At 39.5% G+C, this 13,001-nt stretch overlaps 1 long non-coding RNA gene across 1 annotated transcript in view; it reads left to right on the forward strand.

The window, feature by feature from the left end:
* LOC135575588 (uncharacterized) overlaps positions 1 to 11,672 on the forward strand; it is a 33,293-nt gene extending 21,621 nt beyond the window's left edge. Inside the window, exon 4 of the long non-coding RNA XR_010466638.1 lies at positions 53 to 11,672. This is a non-coding gene — a long non-coding RNA (uncharacterized LOC135575588). The remainder of the gene's footprint in view (positions 1 to 52) is intronic.
* The last annotated feature ends 1,329 nt before the right edge of the window (positions 11,673 to 13,001 follow it).

Below are 13,001 nucleotides of genomic sequence, written 5' to 3' on the forward strand. Positions count from 1 at the left end.
TTATTTGTACAGCAGTTACAGCACTGGTCTGTTTTTCGTTGCCATCATATAGGACGCTGAAGTACAACACTACGTGCTGTGACAATACTTTCTGAACCTGAAAAGCCCTCGCTGTGGGTACACAGCATCATCGCTTACCTACTGCAGTCCCTAAAGAAAGCAGCTTTTTGTTCGGCTCTCACGCTTGGTGAGATGCTCAGGTAAGTTTGTTATCATGTGTGTTGCTTGTCTTTCTGATAGGACGTTTTGAAACCATGCAGTAGCTTCAGGATCCAAATTAAAATTCTCCTGCACCAAATGTATATGCCATACTCAACCAGATGCTAGCTGGGTTACACCTCAAACAGAAGAATGGTTTATCCAACCAATGGAGCTCAACCCCTTTACCTCACTAGTTTGTTTCAGCTAAAAATGTCCATTATGTATAATAACATATGCTTTAACTTGGAGTTTAATAACAAGTGACTGCTATGAAGCTCAGCCAGAATAGCAACTGTAAACCAACAAGATCCCTATCAAACTACTGAAGCAATGAAATCAAGTATATCAGATTCCCAAATGACCTCCGTAAATCCTTGTTCACTGACACCAATATTTGTTAACAACAGAATTAACTTTTTATTACTTTCTTTCAGGGACTGTATTTGCCAACACTGATTTTTGAAGCTCCTCAGATCAACCAGACCAGATAAATTAGATTAAATTAGGTTTACTGGCCCTGATGTGAAGACACAAACATAACACTGAGGCTTATATTAAGCCATGATTTGAAGAACTTCATGTAATGCACTGTACACTAGAGGCTAATAAAGAGAAAGAAAAGGAAAAGAGCTGCTATCTCTGATGCTTACACAACATTCTCTGGATATTTCACACACAAAGAGTTACCTCCTAACCTGACATACAACATATAGTACTCTGTTTGAAGGAAATATATATCCAAGTAAAATTTGGTCTTTCAACCAAGGGGTGTCAATAGAACTGTGTTCTGAGCAAATGCTATAGACTCATTTCTAAAATGGAGACACAGGTGGGATTCTGAGATGACAAAACAGCAGCAGGTATAGCATTCTCTTGGCTCAGATGAGCATAAAAAATGCCTGAGGTGCAAAAACGTGCTTACTGTTTCAAATAGGAGGGCAAATAAGGGTAAAGAAGTGATCAGAAGATGGGAATGGCAACGTCAGTCTTTCAGTAATTATGGATCCCAATTTTGTAAAATGTTTTTTTTCTGTCAAAGTCGTGCAGGTGGCAATAGTAAAAAATAATTCCTTTAGGAAGCTTTTGTTATACTGGGCACTGACAGCTGCTGCAACAGCCACAGCCGTGAACCCTGGGAGTCCCTGTGATGCTATCGCAGCACTGGAATTGTATCCCTGCAAAGGGTTCACCCGAGGGAAAGTCAGAGCATCTTCTGGGTTACCACAAGGAGTAATCTCCTGATTTTTCCTGAACCAGGCTGGTTTGTTTCTTCTCTGCTTTTCACACTGATGTCTCTGTCTCAGTGCCAAGGAGACAGACTTTAATACGGGGCCAGTGAATGCTCACCTTGGCTTTCACTGTGAAAAATTTGCTAAGTAATATATAACAGGGAGATATGATTCATTTTTATCCCATGAAGATTGCCTATAGGCAGCAGGCAATATGTTTTTACAAGACATTGCCTTTATTCTGGAGTTTTCCTTGACAAGTTTGTACTGTTTATGAAGGGGGAGGTTAGCATCCGTGGCAGAAATGTAAATTACTTTAGTATTTTCTTAACAACTTTTTGGCTTGAATTTATGTGAGAAACTAGATGTGAGGATTTATGAAGGACACCTATGACAGGTCTACTCTGCAAAAACTGAAGAGGAGAAACAATAAAAATCAATAAACAGCATTAAAATAAATAAATTAAAAAAAAAAATTGAAAGTATCCCAGAATTCCTCTGGTTCATCTCTAAGTAAGTTTGCACCAGCATCTCCCAGTGCCCTGGAAGATGTGCATTAATCTGTGCATTAATCAGATGAGACCTGACCTGGAGATGCGTTTGCGGTTTTAGCTGAGAATGTGAGTGTGCAAAGCTTCTTAAAGCAGCTCATTCCTTAAACATAACTTCTGAATGTGCAAAGGCAAATTATCCTTGAGTCCTTAATTTTACTGATGGGTGATTTTTGACATAAGGCACAATCTTTGAGAGGAGGAGGTAATTCTTTAAACAGTCAATGACCACATGTCATATTTTTGTGAGAATTTCAATCTACAGATAAAGGAGATAAAGGAAATAAAGGAAATCCTGCCTTCTGTGCTAGTTACCTCTAAAATTTCTACTTCAGAGTAACTCATTATTTGTGGTAACGTTAGACCCAGAGGTGTTCTCAAATGTGAAACATTGGAGCCAGACAATAGTTGTTTGGAAGAGAGAAATGTGTGCTCTACACTAAGACTGCAAAGCAGCAGCTGCACTTTTAATTAAAACTTCCATCCTATATATATCTCTGTGTGTTTGAGCGTTTCTTTGTTTTTAATGAAATTTTTAGATAAAGAGGGTTTTTTTTAATTATACTTCTGCCTCCTGGTGCACTCCTTCCTTATTCACTTTTGCTATCATGACTTTTTTCAATTTGCGTTAACAGATTAGGCCATATCAGAGCTTCTGAGTATATTAAAGGTGACGGCAGCAAAACACAGCTCTGTTTCTTGAGCTATTCAGTAACAGTTTCTTTAGTCAACCTTCTTTATCCCCCTCCTCATCATACACACTTTAATTACTCTGACACATACGGATCTTAAGCATATTTGACAAAAAGTAATGAATGAAGTCTCACCACTCATCAAGCAAATGCCTCAACATTGGCATAAGTTAACATTATTATCACCCTGTGGATCTGCAGGTTAAAACTAGGGATTTTTGACTTGGTGAATTTGCCTGGAATAGTGATTCCTGAAGAGCTACTGTTCCACACAGGGCAGTTTGCAGTTTGTAAGTGTTGAACTGCACTCAAGTCCAGCAGAAGTCAGGGAAGGATTTTTGGCTGCTAGGAATGAAAACCTTAGATCCTTGTGAATGAGCAAATATGAGGAACAAGGAAACTAAAAGAAAATTGTGATGAGGTCTGGAGATAAAGAAGTAGAAAGCCAAAAGCTCTAAAATAAAAGTAAATTATTAACAAGAAGAGTGAATGGTTTGATTTAAGGAGAAGTTACAAAATTAAGAAGCAAGTCACGCGAGGATTGAAAAAAATGGCATTAAACACAGTGCACCCATCATGGCTCAGGTCTTCAGCAACATGGTTTTGTGTTGAGTATTTGGATGAAATATGAAAGAGAATTCCCTGCCATTAGCTTGATAACACAATACACAGAGATAGGAATTTGCCTGCTTGACAATTAATAAATAAATACAGGGAAATAACTGTTCTATGCTAAAATGCTGGCAGTTAATTTTCCTGCCATTGCCTTGCTTGCTTCTCCTTGCTTACACAGAAGACTCCTTTAGTTTTCTTTCTGCAGGCTACAGCACAGCACAAATTTTCCTCCATATGTAGAACAATTTTGGTAATGTTGGCCCTTAAAAAACAAGAAAATTTGGTTTAAATTTGGTTTCAAGGAATCAGCCAGGAAAAGGGATAATTGAATGAAGGAGGTTTACTTTCAACTTCCCAGTCCTGCTTTCAAATTTTGTCTCATAAGCTCCTTTTCTGTCAAACCTCTATTTTACAAACTGCTTGCTACAGTTTTAATCTTCATGCAAAATAACTGCTGAGCATAAAGTGTGTTTACATCAATCATACTAGAAAAGTAAACAAAATAGAAGCAGTAGAATTATGAATGAAGAGTTGATTAATAAGTGACAGCAAAGATTTGTGATAATGAAGGGATGAATAGTGCTTGTTTGGAAATGCGCCAGTTACTCGCAATTAATTTTGCCAGCTAGTCAGCAGGATACCTGCTGGCTTGCAAAGAAAACGGGCATTTTCTACCCAGGTTGGTATGCATCTGCAAACTCTTGGGTACTAACATGTTTGCAATGTTTTATGGCTTTGGACTGGCATAACAAGAGCACAGTAGATCTAACAGCCTTGACAACGTTTGATGTTAAATCTAAATGCTCTAATTGCAGATTCTTGTTTCCAGTCCTTAGAGCTCTGGCTTGCAAAAGAACTGCTCCTACCTGCCTGCTGACGGGCACATCCAGAGTCACCTCTTCACAGGGCAGACAAAGCAAGACCTTAGTTCACAAACTAGTTGGAGGGTGTTCACCCAGCTAAACAGCTAAGAGGCCACCCTAGACTGATCAATGCTATTTGCTAGAGAAGGGGGAGATGTGGGTCCCAGATCCCTCTCCATAAAATGCCAAGTCAGGAGCAAGAAGCCACTTTTCTTTCCCTTGAGCATATTTGCATATAGAAGCAGTTTTCTATGGCGAATTCATTAGTTCTCCTTTATAGAGATGGGTTAACTGAAATGTATAAACACATACAATGTCAGATGTAGTGTGTTTTCTGAAATCATACAGCAAACAAGTGACTGACTCTGACATCATGGCCCTGGTGTAATGACAGTCTCTCTCTTACTCAAATCACAGGTCTATCTTGCAGTCTGCTTAAATAAAAACAAATAACCCTAGACCAAACTTCTAGAAAAATAACTATCACAATATATCCACTGGGTCAATGAAACAATTCCCTCATGCTCCTTAAACTGTACAAAATGCACATTTTTATCTACTAGCAGAAGTATTTAACTATTCCCAAACGCTGGCTGATGACTAATCAATCCCCATCCAGTCAAGCTATTGAATTCAGGAATAACCAGCATCTCACACACTTTGTAATAGCTACTGTATGAGAAGAGTTTCAAAATAATGTGCAAGTCTGAACAGCACAAATATTTCCCTCTATTACAAACAAATTACTTCAACAGATTACAATGAAAGTTTCAAGGTAGGACTGTGGAAATGCAAAGTTTTCGCTGGTTATATGATAAGGAGCATGAAGAAAAAGCCAAGAGGTGAGAATGTGAAGGGAAAGTAATAAAAGGTAACCAAATGATTCATTTATTAAAGGATTGGTTGAACTTGAAGACTTGTTATACCTCATATTTTTCATTAACAAACATTTCTATTTAGTGGGATTTGTTTGTTTTTTATTTGTTAATTTAAGCTCTTCCAGATGTGGTGTGCAATTCACTGTGTGCAGTTTGTGTGCCCAGCCCTGCTCCTTTTGAAATCCACAGGAACCTCTGCATTGATTAACAAAGTCAGTCACTATGCAGGCAAAAAACTTCTTTGATGAATTCTCACTTCAGCCACATTCTTGTGAATCCTAAATGATCTTATGTTAAAAGATGCTGGCATCACAAAATTTTAGGAATACCATTAGTTTTTTGCTCCATGATATAACTCAGATGTAAAAAAAATTAAGATCTACAAGCTGACATTATAAATTACCTTCTCTGTTATTTGTCCAGGTTCCACGTCATTGCAAACACTGGACACGGTCACATTATTGAGATGTCTCTCAGAGGGCCAGTTAATAAAACCATATCTTCTGGCTTATCAGAACAATATTAGAAATTAATGAAGTTGCATTTACTTGGTACCAAGTAATTAAATAGATCATAATGAAGTGCTAAATATATCCAAAACTTTAAGATTTTGTCTTTTAATATAGAACAGTGTGTGAGAAAGCAAGAGAGAGTCAGTATCATTTAATCTTTTATGCTTCTGTCATTTAATTTTCAGCCACCTATTGTAACAGGCTAATTTCAGATTTACTCTATAGTTGAGAACTAGAGAAATGAAATATTTTTAAAACATTAGCGGTTACAATGTGTCCTGAAACTGCCCCAGAACCTTGGAGACTTAGCTCACCTAAAACTTTAGTCAATTAAAACTGTTAAAAACATGGTTAGAACTGTCCGTGCACAATGATGGTCACAACCATGCAAAATAATTGCTGGGTATAAAATGAATCTTTCCTCAGAGGCACCTCTGCACACAAAATTTGAAACATCAAAGTCCAGTTTACTAAGTGAATCTTCCCCAAAATCCTCGGTCTGTAAAATTTTGCACAAAAACTGCATACAGTGAAGCTGTCTATCTTTTACAGTTTTCTGATAGGTGCAGCCCAAAGACATACTCTTTCTTGGTCCTCAAAGCTCAAAATGGAGCAAGAGAAAATCTGGTTCCTGGGGTGCTCTAATTCCAGAGTCATGCCTGGCCTTCGCTGGGCAGAAACTGGAAATTCAAAATGCTCAACGTGTTCCTACCCCAACTGTTGCACATTCCCTACCTGCTCCTGATTTAATGTCTGACAGAGATCATTTACTCCTCACAGTCGAACACCACTGTTTAATGTATGTGAGCTACACAGCATCCAAGTAAATATATGGCTAATTGCAGCCATGGAGAGATTCCAATCCCCACAGTTCTGTGTTGATTTCAATGAGGATCAGTCCTGCTCAGAGTCCTGCTCCAAAGCCCTAGATCTAGTATTTGGGAATAAAATTACTCTCATTCACCACTTGTTAAAATAAATGCATCAGTAAAGATTCATCAGCAAGCAAAACTTCTCAGGTTATATGTGCAAAAATGCACATATACCAGAAGATATATGTCGTATATTAAAAGTGTTAAATAGCACACCATTTTATTGATAAAAACACTTAAATTCTCTCTCTGTCTCTCTCTGTGTGTCTCTTGGGAGCTTTAAACTCAAATGACTCTGATAAAATATGAACACTTCCATTGATTTATTGTTGATAGCAAATAAATAAATTTAGGGTAGAAAATGTACTTTGAGACATTATTGTCACTGAGGGACCAACAGTATACTCAGCTTCCATGTAACTGTACAGAAATTTGTTGAAAATCTCTTTTGCATATTCATGGTCATTCTAATGGGCAATATCTATAACCAAAATCTTTCATTCCCTTACTATCCTGTCTAGTTTACAGGAAAAAAGTCATCGTGAGTATTTAGCTAAACGGTTAATATTAAAGGTATTCTTCCTGGAGTGAAGGGATACTTGTACGAATGATTGAATAGGTGTAGAAAAAATAGCAACAGATTCAAGATCACTGATTTAGAGATTCTCTACAACACTCATTTTTTTATACTTAATATACAGATGCCTGTTGTGCCTATTTTTTATGGCTACTTTGCTGCTTTTACTCTTAACTGTTATTTCTGTTGGTCCCTTTGTGCCCCCATGGGCATAGTGTGGAGTAGAGATGCTGCACAGTCCTATGGTGCACTGATGTACCGAGCCAGGTGGGCAGACCCAATGCAGGATGAAGGAAAGCAGAGTCCTCTCAAGCACCTGAGGAAATTGTCTCTGGCCTGATTTTCTGAAATGGATGCCCAAAGCAATCCAAACACTATAATTAGTACAGTAAGAGCATGTGGAATGCTGCCAACTACATGAGATCTGGAGCTAGCAGGCCTCAGGAATTACACCGTTCCAGCAGTCACTAGTTAAGAACAAAACCAAACCAAACCCAAAACTCATTCCAAATCAAGAAGAGACAGAGGAACCTTACTGGGGTCAGCATATTTAGTGAGAGTTACCCAGTTCTCCTGGGCAACTGTTTTTTTTCCTACTGATCGACAGATCACGTATGACAAAATAATTTTCATTACATGAACCTTTAGATGGCAGATGTTCAACAAGACATTTTGGCAAAGGCTGGGTGAAGATGACCAGTCCCTGCTGGTTACTCAGTACTTAGCTTGTGCCTGAGACCAATAACCAATCCAGAATTGAAGTTTTCCTTTGCCTAGGTCTGTTGAGGAATCTAATCAGAGCAAGGCATAGTCAGAGCACATTCACCACACACTATTAAAGCCAGGATCCTGCAAAATCGACTGGCTGCGAGCACTTCCTTACTTTTTGAATAGGAGCACTGATTTCTTGGTACAACATCAGAGAAGAGCAACAGCCTAAGTCAGGTTGGTTTCAAGTTGTTTTTGGTCTTCTCTGGCTTTGACACTTTTAAAAATGACATTTAGTATTTATGTGAATTTGAAAGGATCAAACTATCTTTGAACCTTTGGCCTTTGATGACTATATGCCCCCACTTACCTATCTGTATATTGATAAAGACTATCTTTACCTTTGAGGTCTATAGATCAAAGAAACATTTTGAAATTATCCCTAAGAAAAGAGTTCCCTACTAACTCTAAAGTTAAAGCCCAGATAAGCTTCACACTAAATGTGATAGTTTTATGATTTATGCAATGCTGGTTTCTTTAAGGATTTCCTGTAATTGACCTACATGTGATATATGTAAGTCCTCTACCTCCAAATGAACATTACAATCCAAGGATGTCATAATTCCATACTGCAGATGTGCTCTGCTGCGTCATGTCCTGTAAGATGTATCAGATTAATATAATTCGTGTTATTCACAGGCAAGACCTGCACGCGTGGGATAAGCCAAGGCAGACTGACAACCTCACAACAGGAGATATTCACTCAGGAGGTGGAATTTTTTTGTAATTCTAATGTTAATAAAGAAGGAACCAAGCATAATCTGAGCAGCTTTATTTGTTAAGGGTATTTCTGGCAGTGTATTTGCCTTGATGACAAAAAACCCAATACACTACCATGAACTTTCGTTTTCCTTTTTCTTCTGTTGTTTTGTTTATTGCTAGAGCATTTAAAAATATTTTTATTGCAGATTCTGTGCTCAATTTTGGGCTTAAAGTAAATATGCTCTACGCTGCTACTAAAATAAACTTTGTAGTACAGAAACTACTGGCATTAGGCTATGACTTATATTTCATATTTCATGAATGTTATGAAGTCTTACTTAACAGAAAATCATGGTTTCGCAGCCTAAAGATTATTATTTAAAACCAACATTTTTTCTTTGGTAAATCAAGCTCAGCACTACAACGTAATAAAAGTTTACTTCCAGTACATCCATAATTCCCTACAGTTGCTGTGTTTTCTAAGTGCTGAATAACAACATGCTATTGAAAAACCACCCAGCTTTGCCAAACAGGGGAAAATGCCTCAAAAAGCACTCTTTCTTTCTAGTTCCATAGCCTGTAAATACAAAACACTGTAGAGATTTATAAGTGAAAAAGAAAAAATAAAGCCCACTCTAACACTTTTTGCAACTGAAGGCTTGTTTATAAAAATGTGGTATTTGCCTTAGATTATCATTTACTGTAAGCAGAATTATTTCACAGCTCTGTCAAGCACATTCACCGCTGCAAGTTTTTCCACTAGCCATTTAAATAAGACTACCCTGGTCTAGACACTTAGGCTGTGATTTGGCTCATTGAATTGCAGCCCTGGACAAACAAAATAATTCCATCTGTAGGGAAAGTCAGGCAGCCTGGCTCCCTTTGGAGCTGGAAGATGGAAACACAAACCACTTGGGAGCAATTCCTCAGCCTTGGTGCAGGGCTGGTGTGGGTGGAGATCCCTGTGTTCCCTCCTGCCTTGGGAAGGAGCCACACGATGCGCTGAGCTCCAGAGCTGCCCACCCAGTGCAGCCCAAAAGCCCCTTGTGTGCCCTGCACCGGCACCGCTTTGTGCCTCCATCCCCTCCGGCACCTCAAGGGACCTCACAGAACTGCCATTTAATAAGTCACTGACAAAGAGCGATAGCAATTCGCTTCATTAAATGATCAACAAGAACTACAGGCAAGGACTTATGATTTCCAGAATCCCTTACACTGGTGAGCTGAAGCAAAGCACTTACGATAAAATCCTTGGACAGAAATTTAGACCAGTTTGCAGTGCAGTTACTGCAGTGAGGTAGCTGATGACCTTGGAAGAGGTGCCAGTTCAGAAAAACAGTAAGTGGAACAATAAACTTAATGGTTCTTTTGAAAAATGCAGTGTGGCTCAGACTGTAATCTGGTTTGTTTAACAGTGAAAAACATTTTCCCTTATAAGCTTCCTATATTTTTCCCCTTACGTGGACTTAGCTCAATCAGAGACTTCGCACTCTCTGCTGCTGAAATAAAATGACTTAATGTGTAACTTTAAACTCGGTCCTTAATCTTCCATCATTCACCTCCTGTATTATGCCTTAGCTTAGAGTTAATGGAATATTTAACTGCCTTAAGAGGAACAATAAATTGAAGTCAATGCTCCCCTTCAAGTTTTTATCCATAATTTCACCCAAATAAAAGAAAAATTGTTGACTGGTAAACATTGTAATGTTTTCTTAATAGCATTTTATTTGTGAGTATACAGTGAAATTTCATTTCAAAATGTGCTAGTGAAAAAAGAATGGCTTATAAATCACTCAGCTTTAAATGCTACACAAAGAATTATACACAGAAGGGTATTTTTTTTATTATCCTGGGACACGACATGGCTTTTAGTGCTATCTGCAGCGTTCTAAAAACAAAAGCTTTCCTCTCTTGATTCTGAATGATTTATTGTTTAATGGAAAGCATATTTTTGATGGCAGGTCTCCTCAAAACAGTTACTAACAACAATGAAATCCAAAATTCCCTTCCCACTGCTCACACATTTCTCTCCTCTTCCTGATCAAAACTTCAGACAATTTTTGAAGTCCACTATGTAATAACACAACAAGTAGAAAACAACAGATTCCAACAATTTTCTGCAGAAATTTCAGATTTATGGACTGTTGCTTCAACGCCAACTCTACCTGTCCTTTCACAGGGAAGTCAATGGAGTTAGGTCCAGGGAGGAACAGTGAGACCCTCAGCCCCACCAAAATATGCGCAGAAACAGCTCTACCAACATATTGTTTGGTGGAGATGCAGGATGAGATCCCTACAGAAAGCATCTAATTCCCCTCAATAATTGCACACAACGAACCTCTTTAACACTGGAGCTGCCCTGGGGAGCCACCCAGGCTGCAGCTGTCCTGCCACTAACCATCGAACAAAACTCAACAGTGGAATGTTTCCATACTATTACACATGCCAAAATCATGCTCATGTAACTTTTATGCTTTTAGTCTACCCTGCCTGACCTGCCATCATGCCACAGCTTTCAGAAAAACGAAGCCAACGAAATTCAATACATCTTCCAATCCAATGTCTTCCAAAATGCTGATGTAAATACACGAACAGCTCACAGGCTAGTTTTGCAATGTGCTGGGGAAATGGCAGTCTATCACAGAGACACACTGCCTGCCATCTGCCCCCCTGCTGAAGACTCCTTTGCAGACTGACTTATAATGATCTGTGTATTGGGTTACCCATAACCAACAGAGACTCTTACATTTTACATTTCACCTACAGGAATAAATGACCCTCTTTGTTCAATTGAGTCTTTCCAGTTGGGGTAAATCACCCTGATAACTTGTGGGCAGTTGCCTGGGAACCTTGATTTGGCTGGAAACATTTAAGAGTACACCTGATCTAAAGGGACAGCTGAGCAGCAATAATAGAGTGCTGCCACAAGGCTGAGGACAAGGGCTTGTTCTCCTGCACCAGCCCAGCATCACCATTTCCATCTGGCTCAGAATAACGTGCCAGGCAGCTGCCCATGGCTCACAGGTTCAGCAGAGCTTGTCCCCGACTGTCTGCAGGAGCTTTTTCATGGGGCAACATAAAACGTGCCAGTTGCTTTAGGAGAGAAAGCAGTGTATAACCTAATGACCAGTGGGACATCATGCCCAGTTGGTTTGTAACCGACCTCTGTGGGCGGATATTTAGCCTGTGCCCTGCCTGCAGCTCTCTGCCCGTTTGCTCATTAGATTTTTCGCTGTGTAAGACTCTTCCTTGCCTAGATACGTGCAAGCAGCAGCTCCCTGTTATGTGTGCTTTGACTTTGCCCAGACAGCCTTCACAAATCTTTTCCTCATTCTTCCAGCAAATACAATTTTTGGTGGTGCTTAGATATGGTACAGCGTGGGTCCCACATCTCGCAAGGACAGAATTCCTACAGAGAGCCAGGGCAGTTGCACCATTATGCAGGCTTCGCATAAATCACAATTACTGGTATTTACCCTCTAAGGAGGGAATCTGGCAATATTAGGAGTGGGCCCAATGCCTCTGAAACAGATGGCCTCGAAGAAGTTGTCCAGGAAACCATGTATTTGTATCAAGTGCTTTTGAGAGGATAAACACAAGCCAGAAATCTCAAGTACCTCTCCATCCTTTGCTCGCTCATCCATCCCATGGGATAGCCTCCCTTCCAGCCCTACTTGAGAACAAATTAACATTCAAAATTACATTAACAACAACTGGCTGGAAACTTCAGGTTTTCTGTTGGCTTCAAGCAATAGGAAACAACATTACAAGTGTGCGTTGGGGTTTTTTTTGTTTGTTTTTTAAATTGAAACCTCTGATAGATTCCTTTACTACATCAAACAGACATGATTAGTTCTTAGAATAAAGTGCTGCAGATGGTAATGCAAAAAGCAGTGCAACCTCAGTTTGTGCCAGGCACGGGGTCACTGTGCTGCGGTGGCATATGATGCTGCTGCTCATGGTGAGGCTGGAGCCTGTGGCCGCGGGGCTGCAGTTCACATCTGCCAGCTGCTGTGCCAGACCCTGCAGTCAGACCTGGCAATGCCAGAGTAATTTGTGCCTACACATGCAAAGATCACAGAAACCCTCATCGCTCCTGCTGGCAACCTTTCTAATCGCAGGTGTCTAGAAAAGGATGGAGCAGGGTGGGAGATTGTCAGGATTCCATAAAAAACGTCAAGACAGATCACTAGAAATTGCTTTCCTTTGTCTCTGGTTTCTGTACATGAAAATGCTTCACCTTTTAACGCTAAACTCTCCATTATGAAGGAGTCTGTGGCCTCTTTAAGGGGCCACCAGGGAAGGATTTCCAGGGTAGGTATGGCTATTATACTTTTTTAGACGTGGAAAACCATGAAGACATACTACAGGGATGGAACCAGATTTCACTCTCTGTGTTGCACTCCTACGTGATCAACCGAAGTTACACACCTACTACAAAGAGAAATAGTTAGAGATTGTCCTGGTTTGTTAAAAAACAGGGCCAATTGTCTTTTAGTGATCAAAACAAGCTCATCAACTTGCACAGTGTGGTGGCGCAT

The sequence above is a fragment of the Columba livia genome, chromosome 16, assembly GCF_036013475.1.
Source record: "Columba livia isolate bColLiv1 breed racing homer chromosome 16, bColLiv1.pat.W.v2, whole genome shotgun sequence".
In the NCBI taxonomy this organism is placed as follows: domain Eukaryota; kingdom Metazoa; phylum Chordata; class Aves; order Columbiformes; family Columbidae; genus Columba; species Columba livia.